Below are 5,050 nucleotides of genomic sequence, written 5' to 3'. Positions count from 1 at the left end.
GTCTCATCTCTGACAAGCAGCTGGGTGATGGGGTCTGGGGCTGCTATTTAAGAGTTTGTCAGTTTGACTAAGCTTCAGCGTGAGCTTGATTGGTGAGCGTGGTGGAGGAGGGGAAGGTTGATGCTGGTTCCATGGTGGTTGCGGTGGTGGTGGGGAGGATTGACGCTGGCTCTGTGGTGGTTGTGGTGGAGGGCAGGAGGGGGGTTGTTGGGTCCTTGACTGGGACAGGGACATCCTCTGAATGCCTTGGGTGATGTGGAGCAGAGGGTCAGGTGAAGGGGGAGAGATGCAGGTTGTTTGTCTCTGTGCCCCGTGTTTGTCCTTGGCTCTTATCTGTCCATTCTTGTTTTGGTTTGGCTTTCCAAGAGCATGACGTAGGTTGGCCCCGAGTAGTCTGGATCCAGTGATGTTTGGATGAATCCCATCTCGCTGAAAGCGGTCCTTACAGTTCCAAAAGATGTTAAATTTGTCAATAAACTTTATCCCATGAGTGAAGCACGCCGATGTCAACCATGTATTCAGGACAAGGAGTCTGGTGAAAGACTCAATTCCTTTCCCCAGAGTTGGAATGGGGCCAGAAATGAACACAATTTGTGACTGACAATCGGTCAGTTTCTCCAGGAGCAGGGAAAAGTCCTTTTTTAGGATCTCAGAGCCAGTTTTCCTTCGAAGAATATCAAAAGACCCAGCATGGATAATGAAAAAGAGACAATTTCAACACTGAGTCAGTGAACATGTGGTCCTTATCTACAGATAACACTGAAGGTAGTGTTGAAATTTCAGTGTCAATTTAACTCTAGTTAGAGTTAATATTTTGCACTTCATTACATTTGAAAGTATTAACGGAGTTTTACTCTATAAAGAAAATGACACCGTGGGTATTGTCTGCATTTAACACTAAGTGGTTTTAAGTGTTAATCAGAAATTACTCTTATTTATTAACTCTTTCAAAGTATTAAACTTACTTCAAGTGTTGATTGAGAAATTACTCTATATAGTGTTCTTATATATCCTTTTCGTACTAGTGTTAAATAATTTCTCTCAATATATTTACTCCCTGTAAGTATTTTTCTTACCCAACACCTTAAATATCACTAAAATTATTTTCAGTATAATTACAGTAGTAAATTGTGATTTTCTCCTTAACCATCCACATTTAAATACTTTTAACGGTGGAAAACATAACAAACACCACAACATACATTCTTTATAATAATTTATTAAACATAAAACTTAAACCTCAGGGTTTTAAGTTTTTAACCAGCAGGAGCAGACATGCGCACAATCTGCAAATCTTCACTATCACTATTCTTAGAAACACTGTGACTGTCTACATCATTTCTTACTTCACTCTCAATCTGCACAGCATGCTTTTTGTTTAGGTGTTTCCAGAAGCCCAAAAAAGTGCCTAAAGCACAACAACATCCTGTCTGAGAACATTTCAGGTGTAGTAATTTACCAGGGTAGAAACCATGAATCAATCGCATGTGTGAAATTAGCATTGCAGGCAAAACAAATCAACCCCATAGCTGCAAATAAAACTGATGAAATAAAACAAATCGCTCACAATATAATGGCATTAAGTAGCACATAATACATGTTGACCACTTCAAACATAAACATATGCGTCTTCAGTGTAACATCCTAGCCCTGATCTCAGCAACATGTGGACTCCTGCACTTTGCCGATATCTATGTTGTACACAGTTGTTTGTATGATGGTGTACATGGGATGAAGCATGTGAATGTAACTGGTACCAAATACAAAGTGTGTCTTAAATAGTTCATCAAACACTCCAAGGGAACTGTTTGACTTGCATGGTAAGACCTGCTTGTCCAGAATGAAGAACTCATGGATTGTGCTTCTTTTCATCCCAGCAGTAAGTAGGCAGGGCTGAGAGCGGCTCTTGATGGCATCAACATGTTCCTGGAGGTTTGTCCCAGTCTGTCAGAAAAAAAATTAATTATTAAATATACAGACAGTTCAAAGGACAAAAACACAAACAAAAAATCTTTGACAAAAAAAGAAAAAAAAAAATACAAACCTTCTTAAACACAACAAGATGTTTCTCGGCTTGAGATGCTGACACTTTGCCTGGTCTTCTATGGCTTTGGGCAGAAGGAGGAATCAAGTGGAGGAAAAGAAGGATGGAGGAAAGATCACTGTTGAATCCTGTCAACACAAACAAACAAACAACCAAAAAACTAATTAATACAATAGTACTATAGCTCACAACTTAAAATATTATGCATGAGCCACAACTGAAACAATAAAAAGTTCAGAAACTGTAATAGAAGGAAAACAAGAGTACAAAATTACTCTTCACCTGATGTAGCTTCAGCACAGTAGATTAGTTCTTCAAGCTTGTTTGAGGTGGGAAGAGCCTTGCTCTGCTGGATGACTTTTTGCTTGAATGTAGTGGGCCACCTGGACAGAGATACTCCAACATGAGAAATTCTGAGAACAACTTAAGTTATAAAAATTTGTTAACAAAATAACTGCATCAGTGAGATCAGTTTTTCTATTCTATTAAGTAAAGAGACAGTAAACACACCTAAACATATACAGCAAATAACACAATCCTAAAAGGAGATTCATTCTAGGGCTGAACAATTTATCGTTTTCTGATCGAAATTGCGATTTCAGACAACGCGATCACGTGATTGCAGTGCTCCTGAGGGCTGTACTACGAAGCAAGCTCAACACAGCCAGGCTTCCTTTGTATGATCTGGATCATCTACATCTACATCTTTGTGATGCCGGCGAATGTGTCCTGCCATGTTCGTAGTGTTTCCCGTGGCCAGGTATGGTACACGCACATAGCATATCTTACACACTGTAGTGAAATCGTGACACCCCTAGTTATGATAGTGGGCTTATCGTGGGGATAAAGCATGAAAGGGGTCAGTGTGATGCTTTGGTGACTGTGTGACATGGACCTTTTGCACAGGAAAAGTGGAGGAGAAAAAAATTAGGAACTTCAGGCAAAAATGTTTATGATGTTTTGTCTTGTTAGAAAACCAGCATTGTACAGTGCTGCATGATGTTCGGGCGGGGGGTTTGCACCATCATCGCGATGTACTCTTGCTCGGCGTGTGTTATGGGAACCACCACTGGTGTCAACAGGTAGCTTCGGAGCAGGTAGCCACTATCCTCTGCTGAATGCTCCTCTGGCAGGATCATGTCCCACAGCCGAGTTGGCCCAGATTTAACTGTTGTGCGTGCTGCCGGGCCACTTGGCAACAACATCCACAACGAGCCCTCTGTGGTCCACCACCACTTGGGTGTTGTTGGTGGAATATCCCTTCCTGCAGATGAAGGCCTGGTTGTCCATGGATGGGTTGGACACAGGGATTAGGGTCCCATCCACTAGTCCAATCACCTGGGGAATGCCAGGCATAGTGTGGAAGCCTTGATGTGCCTCTCCTCTCCTCGCAGGCATCTTGATATACTCTTGTGCATGACGCACAAGGACATTGGTCACCACCTCCACACTCCGTGAAACTGATGCCTTGCTCAGCCCGAATCCGTCTCCCACCACCTTCAAAAAGTGCAAAGCTGCCAGAAGCTGCACCTCTGGGCTGAGATCGAAGTTGCACTTGGTAGCACTGGAAATGTGCAGGGACACAAGTGCAAGCAGATTCAGGATCTCCTCACGTGGCAGCTGCTACTTGGACAGAATGGCACTGTCGGAGAGGACATCAAGCGGACTCAAGTTTGTCCTTATAAAATGGTTGACATGAACCACATGGCTGTGTGGACAGCAACGCCTTTGGTTCATTTGATTCAGCGCAACTATATGCTGTATTGCAGCCATAATCTAGTCTACACTCTGGGCACTTATATAGCTGGTGCTGCCCGCTTGATTAGTTTCGAGCCGGCCTCATTAGATGAATCAATTTGTCAAGTATCAGTCAGATATCCAGTATAAAGTGATGGGGAACAGGCTGTAGTCAGTTAGTTAGCTCCATTAAATGAATAAAAGAATAAATAAATAAATACATAAATAAATAAACCCATTTATTCACAATATTCAATATGCGTTATTATTTTTCATGAGGTTATTTTTGAACTAATGATGTAATTTGCGTTAGGATGAACGGAGTGCATCACTAAGAGACTTAGCAGTGGTTCAGACCGCCCTTATCAAGATACACCTTTCAGAGGATATATCTTAGCTAAGGAGACTCTGGGAAACAGCCCGTAAGCTTAAGGGAGACCTTAAGATACAACTTATGAAGCACATAGCGCTATGAAGGCTCTGGGAAACGGGCCCAGGTGAATAAGATGTTGTTGTAACACTGGTTCAGGCATAGTCAGGGTTGGACCCAAATGCAGACAGAGGGGAGAAGTTCAAAAAGACATTTAATAAACAAAGAGAACAACAAAAGCTTACAATAATAATGCAGGGGAGTCCTACATCCAGGGAGGGGGGAAAAAACAAAAATCCATTCAAGGGAGAACCAAAAACACAAGGAAACAGAAAACCAGGCAGAGGCAGAGCCCCTCTGGAGATGGGCGATGGAGGCAATGGCTGCGGCAGCCCAGCCAGAACTGGAACTGGCGGTGATGGCTGCAGCGGCGACAGCCCAGCCGGAACTGGAACTGGCAGCGATGGCTGCGGCAGCCCAGCCAGAAATGGAACTGGCAGCGATGGTTGCAGCGGCTGAGACCCAGCTGGAGCGGGAACTGGAGGCAATGTCTGTGGTGGCCCCACCATGACAGTAAGTGGTGGCAGCAGCGGCCCAACCAGGACAGGAAATGGGTGCGGCCCATCCGGAACAGGACATGGCTGCAGCCCAACCGGAACAGGAGATATCTGTGGTGGCCCCACCAGGACAGGAAGTGGTGGCGGCAGCAGCCCCACCAAGGCAGGAAGTGGCTGTGTCATGGTTTTGGTTTTTGTTGATTTCCTGTTTTAGTTTGGTAGTCTTGGTTCTCCCTCATGTGTCTAGTCTTTACTTCCTGTCTTTGTTCTTTTTCCCGCTCGTTTTGATTGTCATGTCTTTCATCTGTTTGCCCACCTGTGTCTTGTTAGTTCCCTCTATTT

General features: G+C 43.6%; 1 pseudogene; it reads right to left on the bottom strand.

Moving 5' to 3' along the window:
* Positions 1-1,631: 1,631 nt before the first annotated feature.
* LOC146313719 (uncharacterized) lies at positions 1,632-3,183 on the bottom strand (annotated as a pseudogene).
* Positions 3,184-5,050: the final 1,867 nt, after the last annotated feature.

The sequence above is a fragment of the Lutjanus erythropterus genome, chromosome 15 (genome assembly GCF_056507025.1).
Source record: "Lutjanus erythropterus isolate fLutEry1 chromosome 15, fLutEry1.hap2, whole genome shotgun sequence".
Classification (NCBI taxonomy): Eukaryota; Metazoa; Chordata; class Actinopteri; order Lutjaniformes; family Lutjanidae; genus Lutjanus; species Lutjanus erythropterus.
Note: the sequence above shows the minus strand (reverse complement) of the source record. Positions and strands in the feature narration are given on the sequence as shown.